Source organism: Mesocricetus auratus, unplaced genomic scaffold (genome assembly GCF_017639785.1).
Source record: "Mesocricetus auratus isolate SY011 unplaced genomic scaffold, BCM_Maur_2.0 Super-Scaffold_100024, whole genome shotgun sequence".
Lineage (NCBI taxonomy): Eukaryota > Metazoa > Chordata > Mammalia > Rodentia > Cricetidae > Mesocricetus > Mesocricetus auratus.
This window is the reverse complement of record NW_024429205.1, coordinates 25,912,975-25,928,946: the sequence shown is the minus strand read 5'-3', so window position 1 is coordinate 25,928,946 and position 15,972 is coordinate 25,912,975. Positions and strand designations below refer to the sequence as shown.

General features: G+C 36.8%; 1 non-coding gene across 1 annotated transcript; it reads left to right on the top strand.

The window, feature by feature from the left end:
- The first annotated feature begins 15,437 nt into the window (after positions 1-15,437).
- On the top strand, positions 15,438-15,653 carry LOC121133895. Its single transcript, XR_005870905.1, has one exon. It is a non-coding gene; the product is annotated as a small nucleolar RNA U3 (small nucleolar RNA).
- The last annotated feature ends 319 nt before the right edge of the window (positions 15,654-15,972 follow it).

Below are 15,972 nucleotides of genomic sequence, written 5' to 3'. Positions count from 1 at the left end.
AAACTTTCCCAACCTAAAGAAAGACAAGCTAATGAAGGCACAAGAAGCTTATAGAACAACAAATAGAGTGGACCACAAAAAAGTCCCCTTGCCACATAATAATGAAGAACACAAATATACAGAATAAAAATAGAATATTAAGAGCAGCTAAAGAAAATGGTCAAGTAACGTATAAAGGCAAACCTATCAGAATTACACTGAATTCTCCATGGAAACTCTGAAAAACAGAAGGTCCTGGATAGATTCTACAAACAATAAGAACATGGATACCAGCCTAGACAACTATACCCAGCAAAGCTTTCAAACAATTTAGATGGAGAAAGCAAGATATTCCATGACAAACCTAGTTTCAAGCAATACGTATCCACTAACCTAGGCCTACAGAAAGTTCTGGAAGGAAAACTCAAACCCAAGGAAGTTAAAGACAACCAGAAAAACATAGGCATTGGATAATCCCACCTTTCAAACAGCCAAAAGAAAAAAGGGGTAGAATTCCACACATAATTCCACCAACTATAACCATTTCAAATCAAAGAAGAATGAACAATCAATGGTCATTATATCCCTCAATATTAATGGTCTTAACTGGCCCATAAAAAGACGTGGCTAAGAGAATGTATTCAAAATCATAACCCATCCTCCTGCTGCATACAAGAAACACACCTCAGCCTCAAAGACAGACATTATCTCAAAGTTTAAAGGTTGGGAAATGACTTTCCAATCAAATGGACCCAAGAAACAAGCGGGGGTAGCAATCCTAATATCTAACAAATTAGACTTTAAAATAAAATCAATCAAAAGAGATGAAGGAGGTCATCACATACTCATCACAGGAGAAATCCACCAAGATGAAGTTTCAATTCTGAATAACTATGTCCCAAATACAAGGCCATGCACGTTCATAAAAGAAACATTACTAAAACTCAAATCACATATAAAGCCCCACACACTTATAGTGGGAGACTTCAACACCCCACTCTCACCACTAGACAGGAACACCAGACAGAAATTTAACAAAGAAGCAAAGGGGCTAATAGAAGTTATGGCCCAGTTGGGATTAACAGACATCTATAGAACACTCCATCCAAATAAAAAAGAATATACCTTCTCAACACAACATGAACATTCTCAAAAATTGAGATTATACTTGGCAACATATCAAACTGCAACAGGTACAAAAACATTGGAATAACACCATGCATTAAAATTAGAATTCAACAAAAACACAAATTGCAGAAACCCTAGAACCTAATGGAAATTGAATAATTCACAATAGCACCATTCCTGGGTCAAACAAGAAATAAAAAAGAAATTAAACATTCAATGAGAATGAAGACACAACATACCCAAACCTATGGGACACTTTGAAAGCAGTGCTACGAGTGAAGTTCATAACATTAAGTGCCCACATGAAGAAACTGGAGAAAAGTAATACTACAGAATTAACAGGACAGCTGAAAGCTCTAGAACGCAAAGAAGCAAACTCACCCAGCAGGAGTAGACACCAGTAAATAATCAAAATGAGGGCTGAAATCAATAAAGTAGAAACTAGGAAAACAATACAAAGAATCAATGCAAAGAAGTGTCAGTTCTTTGAGAAAATCAACAAGATAGACAAACCTTTGTCCAAACTTACCAAATGGTAGAGTGTGAACATGCAAATTAAAAAAATCAGAAACGAAAAGGGGGACAAAAACACGGACTATGAGGAAACTCAGAGAATCATCAGGTCATACTTTGAAAACATGTACTCCACCAAATTCAAAAATTTAAAGGAAATGGACAATTTTCTGGATAGCTATCACTTGCCAAAATTAAATCAAGAAATAAGCAAGGAGATCAAGGGGATACAAATTGGAAAGGAAGAGGTCAAACTTTCACTATTTGCAGATGATGTGATAGTTTACATAAATGATCCAAAACACTCTACCAGGGAACTCCTATAGCTGATAAAATCTTTCAACAAAGTGGCAGAATACAAGATCAACTCAAGAAAATCAGTAGCCCTAATATATATATATATATATATATATATATATATATATATGTATATATATATATATATATATACAGATGATAAAAGGGTTGAGAAAGAAATCAGAGAACCATCACCCTTTACTATTGCCACAAACAACATAAAATTCCTTGGGGTTACCAAACAAGTGAAAGACCTGTATCACAAGAACTTTGAATCTTTAAAGAAAGAAATTAAAGAAGACATCAGAAAATGGAAAGATCTCCCATGCTCTTGGATAGGTAGCATCAATGTAGTAAAAATGGAAGTCCTGCCAAAAACATCTACAGATTCAATGTAATCCCCATTAAAATACCAGCACAATTCTTCACAGACCTTGCAAGAACAATAATCAATTTTGTATGAAAAAAACAAAAGACTCAGGATAGCCAAAACAACAAAGCAACGTCTAGATGTATCACCATCCCTGACTTCAAGCTCTATTATAGAGGTTTAGTCCTGCAAACAGCTTGGTACTGGCACAAAAATAGACAAGTAGACCAATGGAATAAAATTGAACACCCTGATATTAACCCATATATGTATGAACATCTGATCTTCGACAAAGAAGTTAAAAATATACAATGGAAAAAGAAAGCATCTTCAACAAATGGTGTTGGCATAACTGGTTGCTTGCATGTAGAAGATTGCAGATAGTTTCATGTCTATCGCCATGCACAAAACTTAAGTCCAAATGGATCAAAGACCTCAACATAAATCTAGCCACACTGAAACACTTAGAAGAGAATGAATTTGTATAGGAGACTGCTTCCTGGACATAACACAAGTAGCAAAGACAGTGAGGTCAGCAGTTAATACATGGGACCTCCTGAAACTGAGAAGCTTCTGTAAGGCAAAGGACATAGTAAACAAGACAAAAGAATGGGAAAAGATATTCACAAACCCCCACATCTGACAGATGGCTGATCTCCAAAATTTATAAAGAACTCAAGAAGCAAGTCTCCACAACACCAAAGGATACAATTAAAAAGTGGGCTACAGAAATACATAGAGAATTCTCAATAGAGGAGTATAAAATGGCTGAGAGGCAGTTGAGTTCAAGGGCTAGCCTTGGCTATCCACTAAGGCACTGTCTCAACAAACATTAAAATAAGAAACAAAATAAGAATGAAGGAAGGAGGGCAAGAAAAAGTGAGGAAAGGACACAGAGAGAAAGGGAGGAAAAGGAAAAAAGGTAAAGGGGAAAATTGTAGACAGTATCCAAACAGAATCTTAAGGATTCTAGCAAAAGTAGAGAACAATGATGTCATGCGGGGAGAACGTAGGTTCACAGAAATGAAAGAATAGAGGAAGCATCCGTACAAGCCCAATGGACTTAAGGGTTAATAATTAATATTTTCCTATTTGCACAGTCTATTGAAAAGAATTAAAGTATGACATGAGGTTTACCAATACTTAAAATTATTGAAAGTACTTAATCTCTTCTTATCCTTGGTAAATAAGTATTAAGGTACATATTTAAACCCTTTTCAATAATTAGGTATTATTAGTTTTTCAGCTCATCATCTGCAAACTGCAAAACCATGGAACAAAATAGATGGAGACTCTATAGATTATGGAACTTAACAGTTACAGAATTTTAAGCCATGATCTCAGTCATTTATACCATAGAAATGAAAACACCAACAAACATTTTAAGGATTTACTACTTGCCAAGAAACAAGTTTTTCAATGGGATTTCCAAATTGAATCCTTTAAATGGTTCTGCTAATTGAACAGATTAAATTTAATCCTTAGAAATATAAAGACATTAAAACATAAAGAAATGTAATGACTAGATTAGGGTTACACATGGCCAGAATTTAAATTCATGGAATGTTTAATAATATTTTGTAAAAATGAAGTATTTTTACAAGGCCCCTTCAACATACCTGTCCCCTGATAATACACCTTTTTGTCCTTTTACTCTGAAGTATAGAGAATCTAGAATAGTTCTTAAAATAATTCACTGTTATTATTTCCTTATTCAAAGAAAAGTTCTATTTTCCTGACTATATAAACAATTGTAAATGACTAGAATTTATGTTCAGACTCTCTCTCTCTCTCTCTCTCTCTCTCTCTCTCTCTCTCTCTCTCTCTCTCTCTCTGTGTGTGTGTGTGTCTCTCTCTCTTTCTGTGTGTGTGTGTGTGTGTGTGTGTGTGTGTGTAACTAGAGGTCAAGATAATTCAGAAACTGACAGTCACAAAAAATGCACTATTTCTCAGAGCTGAAGAGAGAAAGGGAGAAAGATACTATGAGCTGAACCCCAGGCCAGGAAAACCTCACAGCAACCAAAACACACACCTTTAGTAGGGTGCTGGAATCAAGAAGAATACCATCTCAGTGCAAGATGCCCTGGATCTCAGTCCATAAGGCTTAGGAGGCAGAATGGGAATTGGAATGCTACAAGGACCCAGATTTCCAGCAATCTTCATTTGAGTAAAATAGCACCAGAAACAAGTGAACAAGAAAGGTGGAACATGAAGCTTTGGAGGTGTTACTTTAACTTTCCAGTGATAAGGTAATCATAGGAGAACAGTAAAAATTGGACCCTGGGCACAACTCCAGCAGAGTCATATGCAGGAGGCAAAACCAGAGTCTCAGTTGGATTCAACTCAAACACAATACCATCATGCTTGGCATATGTAATTTGCAGCTGTGCTTCAAGAATTGGAAGATAATAGAATAGCGATTAATGAGCAAAATCCATCTTCCATGCCAATACGCAAAACAGAGTGGAAGAGAGAAGGTTCTGCTGTAGTTGCTAAGGCAGATTGCTGAGAGTGAAAAGTCAAGAAATAATTCAACAGGAGTGCCTGCAACAGTTTTGATCAGAGGAGGAGAATAAAATGTCAGAGGCACAAGAGCTAATATGATAAGGGCTCCTACAAAATGAAGGGGGAAGGGGGAAGTATTCAGTGTTTGGGGAGGAGTTAACACCCTCTGGAGACAGTTGAAACGTCCTGGGGATGGGAGGACAAAAACAGTTCAGCTCTCTAAAGAAGGTAAAAAGTCAGGATGATGTCTTATGTGTTTCTTGAAGATGAACATGACCCATGAGTGCTAAGTACAAACTCAGTAGGAAGATTTAATGGATTAAGGCCTTCATCACACCACTAAACACTTTCCTTCACTCTAGTCTCCTGCTGGTGTGTGCATATTGCATTTCATAATTACTTCCTCCCAGTTTTAAATCTTCTTTATATGCTATAAACATAAAGGGTGATTTATCCTTTCATTGCATCTTTCAAATGGTGCTTTGTGAAGCCCTGACCTACATGGGCAACATGTGGTCAGGATATAGACTTGCTTAATAATAGTCTGTAAAGGTGAAGTCGGAAGCTAAACTCCAGAATACCTTCATGAATATTACACTTCAAGAATATATGTTTGAGTTTTCTGGAGTTCTTTGGGGGGTTATTAAAACAAAGGTCAAGAAAGGGGACAACAACATTCTTTCAGTTACTCAGTCACAGTATATATTATGTCACTTGGTAGATCTAAGGCTCTTTATCTGCTTCATTGCAATCAGATCTTTAAATATTCAAAATATTCTACATTTCTTGGTGTTTATTGGTTGGTTGTTTAGATGGCACTCATTCTGTCTTTTAAACATGGTCTCAGAATTGACATATGCACCATACATTTAGTGCTTCTTTTCAGCAAGTGATATGTTACTTGCCTTGCAGATAATTTAATAATAAGCAAGACACAATGTCGCGTCTGCTGCGCGGCCTGTGTCCGAGAATGTGCGGAGGGTGTCGGAGATTGACAACACAGAGACTTGTTCAACGATGTAAAGAAAACTTTAAGCAGGCCCCAAAAAGGTTCAAGAAAACTTCCTAAGAAAGGCTCCCTCCAGAGAAGCTTCTGCACTCTCCTCTACCCTGGCTGGTTCTGCTCTGACCCCAAAAACTGATCTGGGCGTGGCAGAAGAGGCGGTTAGTCTTTGGACAAGGTCGAGGTCAGGGTGGTTTCTGTGGGCAGGCCTTTTCCAGGAACTTATTGCCCCCGGGCATTGTATTGTTTTTAGTAAACATGTTTTTAGTAAACATTGTCTTACAGCTGCCTACTCCCAGGCAGAAGAGGAAGTGGGTCTCTGCTCAAGGTCTGGTGTTCCCACAACACAACATTTGTTCAGTATTTATAAGAACTATATAATGATGTTAGAAAAAATGCTAACTCTCCATATTTTAAACTAAAATAGAGAAAATAATGAGAGACCTTTGTTTTATTTTATTCTGCTTTAATTAATGAGAAGTGTGTGTGTGTGTGTGTGTGTGTGTGTGTGTGTGTGTGTGTGTGTGTGTAGTTTCTCTGTATGCAGGACTGGAACTTATTCTGTAGACCAGGCTGGCCTCAATATTAGATATCCACTTGCCTCTGCCTCCACAGTGTTGAGATTAAAGGTGTGTGTACCACCACTGCTTGGCTCTAGTAATAATCTCTTTAAAAGTCTTTTCAACCCTCTGTTTTAGCTAAGGTTTTTATTGCCATGAAGAGACACAACGATACAGCAACTCCTATGAAGAAAACATTCAATTGGGGTGCCTGACTTAACAATTTCCGAAGTCTAGTCCATCATCATTGCAGGGAGCATGGTGACCTGCAGGTAAATGTGGTTCTGGAGGAATAGCTGAGAGCACATCCTGCAGGTAACAGGAAGTCAGCTGACTCACTGGGCTGTATTCCAAGCACAGGAAACCTCAAAGGCCGCCCCCATAGTGGCACAGCAAGGCCAAAGCCACTCCAACAAAGCCATATCTCCTTAATAGTGCCACTCCCTGTGAGATTATAAGAGCCAATTGTATTCACACTAACATGCCCTCAAGCAGCAAGTCATGGGCTTTTAAAAATAAAACAACATATAATTTTTTCACATTTAATCCATTTTTCATTGCTACTGAATTATTTGGATTCCTTGTATACTTTTAGGTATTAATTGCCTACTGGGTGAATAGTTTTCAAAAATTTCTCCCATCCTGTAGGTTGTTTCTTCATTCTATAGATTGATTCAATTATCATCCAAAATCTTGGGAAATTACTCCAAAAAGGAAGAACAAGAGTTAGAGAAAAAAGGACTCAACATCACTAACCATCCAAGAAATACAAACCTCAACCCATAAAAAGGTATCATCCTATCCCTTCTTAGGATCAGTATCACCAAAAAGATGTAAAATAATAAATGATGTCAAGGAATCAGAGAAAATGAATGCCATAGTTGTAGGGATATATACTAGCAGAGTCCTTATAAGAAATAATGTGATGAAATCTCAAAGAAGTAGGATCAAAAGCACCCTGTGATGCAACAATCCTCCTAGTGGTTCGAGCCAGTTGCTAAAGGCAATGTAACACACAAAGAAGTGTGAATGCACACACATTTTCTTACACAAAATCTCATTTGCTGCTGCAAGAGTTGACCTGAATGGCATCATTGTAAGTAAAACAAGCCATTAGCAGAAAGATAAATGCTGGAAGCTGTGACTGATATATGAAAACTGAACACTGGACTTTACAGAAGTAAAGAACAGAGTAGTGGTTCCTAGAGCTTGGGAAGTATGTAGGGAAAGACAGTGGAAAGATGTTGAATAGGTATAAGAATCTGGGATGCAATTTAATTGGAGAAATAACTTTTAATTTTCTATATTATATACTTAAATATCCTATAATAGATGACAATGATAGACAATTCATTCTACATTTAAAATACTTATTATATTAAATATGTAATCTTTCCAGTACAAAGAAATATTTTTGTTTGCGATAAGAGATATGACAATTACTCCAATTTTACTTTAAGTATTTATTGTTAAAGTGTGTGTGTGTGTGTGTGTGTGTGTGTGTGTGTGTGTGTGTCTGTGACCACAGAACTAAAAAGAGCACATCAGATTCCCAGGATCTGGATTCATAAGGGATCATGATCCCTGATGTGGGGACTGGGAACCAAATCTAGATCCAAAAGTCAAAAGAAAAAAAAAAAGGATTATCATTCAACTGTAAAGGAAGAATGAAAATTTCATGAAAAAAAAGGACTGGACCTAGAATGTCTAATGTTATGTAATGTTACCCAAACTCAAAAAGAAGAAAATGTATGTAATTTATGCATGGTTATATGCAAACAACTATAAGGAAGAATGAAATAAAGACAAAAGGGCACGTGAGGCATGAAAAGCAATATGAAGCTAAATGTTTTTATAGTGTCAACTCATATTTTTCTTTCGTCTGTTTCATTTTGGGGAGTGGTAGAACTTATCGTGACAAAGCCTATTAAAATACAATTATAATTAAAATATAGAACTTTGAATGAGGCTCCGTAGCCTCTGAAGTTCAATGAGATGCATAGAGTTTGTGACTCAGTAAGTATTTCAATGTCTGCCTTAATACAAATAAAGTAATAAAACATATATTCTGTTCATTTTACACGTAGCTATGGGAAGTCTGGTGTGTGTGTGTGTGTGTGTGTGTGTGTTAATTTGTTTGAGGTAATTATTTCATGAAGAATACACATCAAATCATGTTGCATACACAAAGATCACAAAGCATACACGTATTAAATCACGGTTTATATAAATTTTATTTATCAATTACACTTCTGTGAAGATGGATGAGCCTTAACTGTATATATGTGCCATTCAAAATCAAGTCAATGACAAAAATCAGACTCAAGTATTCTGTCACTGTCAAACAGGTTAAGAATCATTTATAAGAGCCTACATTTTCTACTTGGTTCTATTTCACTGTTTATGGTTCTCTTATAATATTTTATTCTGTTTAATTCATTATGGGCAGAATTTTCTTTACATCTATTGATCATAGTCATAAAGTTTGATTTAAAATACCTGCGTAGCTCTTACAGTTTGTTCATGTTGGAGTCAATCTTTATCGACTAATTGTCCTCTATGGGATAGATCATAATATCTTGGCTCTTCCATGTGAATTAATTAGATTGTTTAGTAGACATTTTTCTGGGGAGAATTTTAGAGTCTGTTACCTTCTTCCAAAGAGTTCCCTTAACTCTTTCCTGATTTTAAAAGCCAGATAACATTATGAGATTAGCCTATGTATGCTGTCTTTGGAAGAGAAGTTCAATGTTCAGTTGTTTGCTTTGGTCCTAGCTTAGGGAGAGTGTGGAAGTGTGGAGCTTGTCCCATTTACACAGTAAAAGGGGTCAACGAGACTTCTGGGCAACATTTCTTCTTAGAATGTGGGGCTTTGTTTTTTTGCTTTTGTTTTGCTATTTCTTTATTCACTGTAGTTACTTTTCTTTTTTATATAAACTGTGTTTGTCCCTAACCATACACTGTAGTTAAGACAGAAAAATAGTGTAATTTTCAATGTATATCCTTCAGCCTTTTTCTTTGGCCCCAAATCACTAATGACAGCTTATTCTCATGCATCAGGACTGTGGCAATTGAGAACGCAACAGTTTTAACCCTATTGTATATGGTTCCTCCACAAAAGCTGCTCACTTTTGATGATTTCAGTTATCACTTTTTTCTGAATATTTTCCCAAACTTAGTCAAAGTTTGTAGCTGACGCCAGTGGGAGGTTGATTTGGTGGGCGTTTCACTAGCAGTATAAGGAGTAAAAGTCTTTTTCTCTTTTTTTATTTTTATTTTTTAGTTATTAGGTTATGATGAAAATGTAAATATTTCATTTTCTCTTTTTATTTAAATTAAAAACAATCTTATTTTACATGAAAAATGTAAATATTTTAAATGTGAATATTTTAAGTCTCAGTACTGTGTGTAGCATGAGATCCTGTGCACGTGCCACAGGCTGACATGACGCAAGCGTCTTCCTCAATTTCTTCTTTTCAACCTTATTTTCCGAGACAAAGTGTCTCAAGGACATTGAGCTCACCAATCAGGCAAAGAGCCCCAAGATACCTTCCGTTTTTACCTCTCCAGCAGTGAGGTAAGCCGCTGAGCTTTTCCAAGTGGAGGAGGGGGATTCAAACTCAGACTGTTATGCTTACATGGCGATCACATAGCTAACTATGCCACCTCCAACCTCAACCTCTCTGTACCGACTTGAGAGGGCGAGACGAGCACAGATGCGAAATAAACAGAATCGTGGACAAGGAAACGCTTTGTGACATCAAGGAGGGCAAACAATCCTTCGATAACGGTGTCCATACTCTGCATGTGGCAATAACTTCCAAGGCCGTAAACGTTAAGTATTTTCACCTGAGCACCTTTTGGAGGGAAGACATGGAAGTGGCAAGAAAGTGTGGGAACGGCAATAGCATCTGCTGACTCATCTGGAAATGTCCATCAAGTTGATTAAATCTTGCTAACTCTGCTAAATCTTTGAACTCTGCTGAGTTCAAAGAAGAAGTAGAATCAGGTTATTCCTTCTTGAAGCACTTCAAGGAAAATAAATTCACTGTTTCTTTGCCATGAACCAATAAAGCGCCCTGCAATCCATTCACCATTCACAAAATGAGTCTGTACAGTCCTTGTGCTGGTCCGTACGGCAAACCGCAGTGACCTGTAGACTGGGGGCAACGTTCTGATTCTACAGCACCTTAAAAGGAACTCAGGTGCAGGCATATTTGCAACGCAACCAAATAGAGATGTATTCATTATTTTTTATAGAATGGACAAAATCTTCAAGTTCTCTGGAGAACTCAGTGTGATTTTTTTCTCTCATTCTTGTAACTTAGCATGAAGAAGTCACCATGGTCTCACATTTTCCTAGGCTAAGCAGCAAGCACGGGGCCTGCACAGATCAGCACCAGGTCCTCTGCATGGCTTCCTGTTTAGAGATTCTGTGGGCTCCCACGGAATGGGAACAAGTAGATCTCTGTTTCTTGTGCCTCTTCTTGGGATTCTTTTCCCCTTCTATTTGTTTGCTTTGTACAATTCCTATGTGTTTTTATTTTATTATATGGTATCATATTACAGTATGTTATATTATATTATGTCATTATCCCATAGAAGTCTTTTTTGTTTTCTAATAAGTGACATAAATTGGGTAGATTGGAGGGGAGGTGGGGAGGAACTGGAAAGAGTATAAGGAAGGGAACCATAGTCGGGATATATAATGTGAGAAAAAAATCTATTTTGAATAAAAAGAAAAAAAAAGACCAAGAACAAAGGTCTACAGGCAGCTAAGGAACGTAGAGGTAGGAAACATAGTCTTCTCCTTGGATGATCTTCCTAATTGGTATCTAGTCAACCTTGAAATCATATACATCTAAGTAACACTAAGTGGACTGAGCAGATTATACTTATATAATTTAAGCATATGTACACATATACAATAGTAACAGTTAAAGGAAAAGAGGCACTGATTTTGAGAGGCTGGGGAACATTGGAAATGTTGGAGGGAGCAAAGGGAATGAGAGATGTAATGTAATTATATTCTAATTTTAAAATTTTTATTAAGCATAAATAATTAACCAAGCAGTAAGAAACAGTCTCAACAGATAAGCAAAGATTTGCCCACATTGGAATGGACACTCTTTGAAAACTCTCCATAAATTCTCTTTCAAACACAGAAAGTCTCTCTTTTTGAAGGTTGATTCTTTGTGAGAGCCAAGCCTGATCAGTGTACCTAAGGGAGTATATCCTCAATTCCAGGAAAACAAACTTGTTTCCTGTCCGTCACTCTCCCTTCTTCACTCAACATCAGTTGGATAGCTCAAACTTGTTCCATACATCTTCAGCTGTCATGTGACTATGCGAGTAATGGCATCAGGGGGAAAAAGCCCTAGAGACTGATGTCTGACTCAAGCATTACTAGTTAGAAAAGTTGGGACTTCAACTTAAATAGGGCATCTTTCTGAGTCAGACAAGTGGAAGATGACTTACACACAGAAGTCTGTGGTTTGTTTAATTCCCCAGTGTACCTCAAAGAGCTGCTAAAATACAAGCCACAGGCCCAGGTACTCTTAAACTACAATGACTTTTTTGATCTTCTAAATTTTCAGACATTTACTATTGCAACTCTTCTCTTTCAGACTCTCCAGTTATAGGCTCTTTCCCACCAAGTCAGCTCAAGTCACTCATTTGGCTTAATATTCTACATGTCACCCAGCCTAGGATATAATAATTGTTTTACCAATTTACCAGGTTATAATGGCAAGCCAATACCAAACCATTATATTCAATATTGACTACTAAAATAAGGAAATCAGGGAAATGTTCTCTTTTGTACACTGGAGTATAATGCCATAATTTGAACCCATGATTAATAAAAAGTAGACACCGTTCTGAAATCATATATGCCAGGAAAATCATACAGACTGAGCAGGTTCTATTTGCCTATTCTGGTATATGTACACAAAGACACATATGTATGTAAAATAAATTATTGTAAAAGAGGCAATGAAATTGAAAGAGAGCAGGGAAGGTTTTACGCAGTGTTTGGAGGGAGGAATGGAAGGGGAAAGTGATGTAATTTTATTGTAATCTCAAAAATAAGAAAAATATTAATATGCATGTGTAAAGAGAAAAATATGAATTAAAAAAGTAGACACTTGCACACTTTTTCTGCATGCATGTATCAGTTACTTTTTTCAGTTACTATGATAAACACCATGACTAAAAACAGAGGAATAGATGCTTTATAGGTTTACAAAGTCAAAGCAATAAGAGTGATGATGGAGAGAATCCATGGCAACAGAAAAGGGAGCTGAGAGCTGACATTCTGAACAATAAGCATGAAGAATGAACTGGAGATGATGTTATAAGCCCTCAAAGCCTATCATCTCCAGTGTTGTATTTCTTTCAGGGAGCCACACCACTTAACCCCCCCCAAAGTATTGCCAGTTGGGGAACATGTGTTCAAATTCCAGAGAACGTGGGGAATAATATTTGTTAAATCACCACAATATTAATGACTAAATAAACAGAAGAAATAACTACTTATTCACCAAAGATATAATTTTTTAAAAGAGGTACAATTCTTTGTACCAAAGTTTTTTCTCTTCTTTCTTTTCTGTCCTGAAAAATTCACCCCCGACCCTATTATCTGGGTCCAGGTAAGCCAGCTGGCCACACAGGAAAGGCACAGTTGCAGAAGAACTCGGTGGAAGAGTTCCTGAGCAGAATCCAGGGAAGGGCACCTTCCAAATGGAAAGAAGCCCAGTGGAGGGAATGGGAGAATAAGGTAAGTGTTCCTTGGAACTATGGAAGCCAGACTGACAAAAGTCATTAGAGACCAAGCCACAAGAGCAGGAGCCTGGTTGGAGGGTCTCTTGCCATGGTGACATCCAAGCTGGAGGCTGTTTCCTTCAAGGTATTGATTGTGTGAAAGCTGTTGTGTATCTCTTCATGGATAGTTCCCTCATTCATGAAGAGATACACAACAGCTTAGGATGACCCAACAGCATACGTAAATGATAAGGTGTGAAGGACAATATGGTGAAATGTCCTAGGTTCTTGTTTGAGCTCTCAAGATTAAACAACTTTGCAGTCCTAGTGGTCTTGCAATCAGTCAGCATATACTTTAGGTATATTGTAAAATGGAAGTTATTAATTGTCTTAATTAGATTTTTTCCTGACCATGGCAACTTTTATAAGAAAACAGTTAACTGGGGTGGCTTACTTATTGTTTCAGAAGTTCTGTCCATTATCATCATGATCAGCATGCAGGCAGACATAGTACTGGAGAGGAAATGGACTGAAAGTCACACTTTCCTGAGTATAGGAAACCTCAAAGATCACCCCCACAGTGACACACTTTCTCCAATAAGGCTATACCCAAAACAACAAGGCTACACCTCCTAACAGTGCCACTTCCTATGAGATTATGGAGGTCGATTACATCCAAACTACCACATTAGTCAACAGGTCATCTATTCACTTTCAAATTGCTCATTTAAAAAAGTAAAAAGCATATTTAATTTGTATTTACCTAATGGATGCTGAACACTTAAAAAAATTAGAAATCAGCTCCTAGATCTTAACCATCCCAAAATGAAATGCCTAGATTCTAGCAGAACATAGTCAGTAACAGCCAAAGCACTATGTCTCCTCTAAAGCCAAGCTATGTTAACACAGCAAGTTCTCAATATTCCAACATGGTCAAAGCACAAGAAAAATAACTTAAAACCAACAATATGAAGATGATAGAGGCCTTTAAAGGGAAATAAAGGAATCCTTTAAGGAAATCCAGGAAAGCACAAATAAAAACAAATAAAGGAAATGAAAGCCAAGCAACAACAAAGAGTTGAAGGAAACAAATAAAACTGTTTGAGACCTTAAAATGGAAATGGAAGCAATAAAGAAAATACAAAGGGAGGGAATCCTGGAAATGAAAAATGTAGGAATGTAAACAGGAGCTAGAAAGACAAGCTTCACCCACAGAATACAAGAGATGAAAGAGAGAATCTCAGGCATTGAAAATACAATAGAAGACTACATCAGTCAAAGAAAATGCCAAACTTAAAAAATTTCCTGACACAAAACATCCAGGAAATATGAGACACTATGAAAAGACTAAATCTAGAAATAATAGGAAGAGATTAAGGAGAATCCCAGCTAAAAGTCTCAGAAAATATTTCCAACAATATTGTAGAAGAAAAATTTTCCTAGAGCTAAAGAAGAAGATGTCTACAAAGGTACAAGAAGCAAACAGAACAACAAATAGATGGGACCAGAAAATAAAATACACTTACCATATTATAATCAAAACACTAAACATACAGAACAATGAAATAATATAAAAAGCTTCAAAGGAAATTGATCAAGTGACATATAAAGGCAGACCTATTAGTATTAAGCCTGACTTCTCAATGGAGACTCTGAAAGTCAAAAGGGCCTGGACAGATATTCAACAAACTCTAAGAGAACACAGATGCCAACCCAGATTGCTATACTCTGCAAAACTTTCAGTCACCATACATGGAGAAAATTAGATATTCCACAATAAAGTCAAAATTTAAGCAATACCTTTCTACAGATTAAGCCCTACAGAAAGTACTTGGAAAAAAGTGAAACCAAGGATACTAACTACACCCATGAAAATACAGACAATAAATTATCTCATATTAACAAAACTCTAAGATGAAAAACACATATATGTTACCACTACCACTAATTAACAACAAGAGCAAATTAACAGGAATTAAAAAATCACAAGTCACTAATATTTCTCACTATCAGTTACCTCAATTCTTCAATAAAAAGATACAAATTAACTAGGCCATGGTGACCCACACCTTCAATCTCAGTACTGGGGAGGAAGAGGCAGGTGGATCTCTGTGAATTTGAAGCCAACCAGGTCTATAGAGAAAATTCCAGAACAACCAGAGGATGAAAAACCCTGTCTTGAAAAACCATGAAAACAACAAAACTGATGCAAAAATAATTAATAAAATATTCACAAACCAAATAAAAGAACACAGGGAAATGATCATCCACCATGATATCAAATAGGCTTCATCCCAGAGATGCAGGGATGATTCAACATATGACTACCTTTCAGGGATCATTTCTATAGTTCATTACTAGAGAAGTTTCTCTGACTATGTAGAGCACCTGAAACCACGAGAATGAGTTGTAGTGTTCCCTCCTGAGCTTGAAGCCGGCTCCAGGTGCTGCTTTTCTGCAGCTGCCTTTTGCCATTGATGATCGTTCTTCTCTCCCTTATGGGAGAGTGAGAGGGAGGGAACGCAGTCTGAGTGGAAAAAAAAAGAAGAAGAAGAAAATCTGTCAATGTAATCTACCATATAAACAAACAAGCTGAAACAAGAAAACCACATGATCATCTCATTAGATGAAAAGAAAAAAACTTTTGACAAAATCCCACACCCCTTCAGGATAAAAGCCTTAGAGAGATAAGGGACACAAAGCAGTTTCACTAAAATCAGGATCAAGAAAAGGCTCTCTCCATATCCATTCATATAGTACTTAAAGTACTAGCTAGAACAATAAGACAACTAAAGGAGAATCTGAGGGATTCAAATGGAAAGTAAGAAGTCATTGCTATTTGCAGATTACCATGA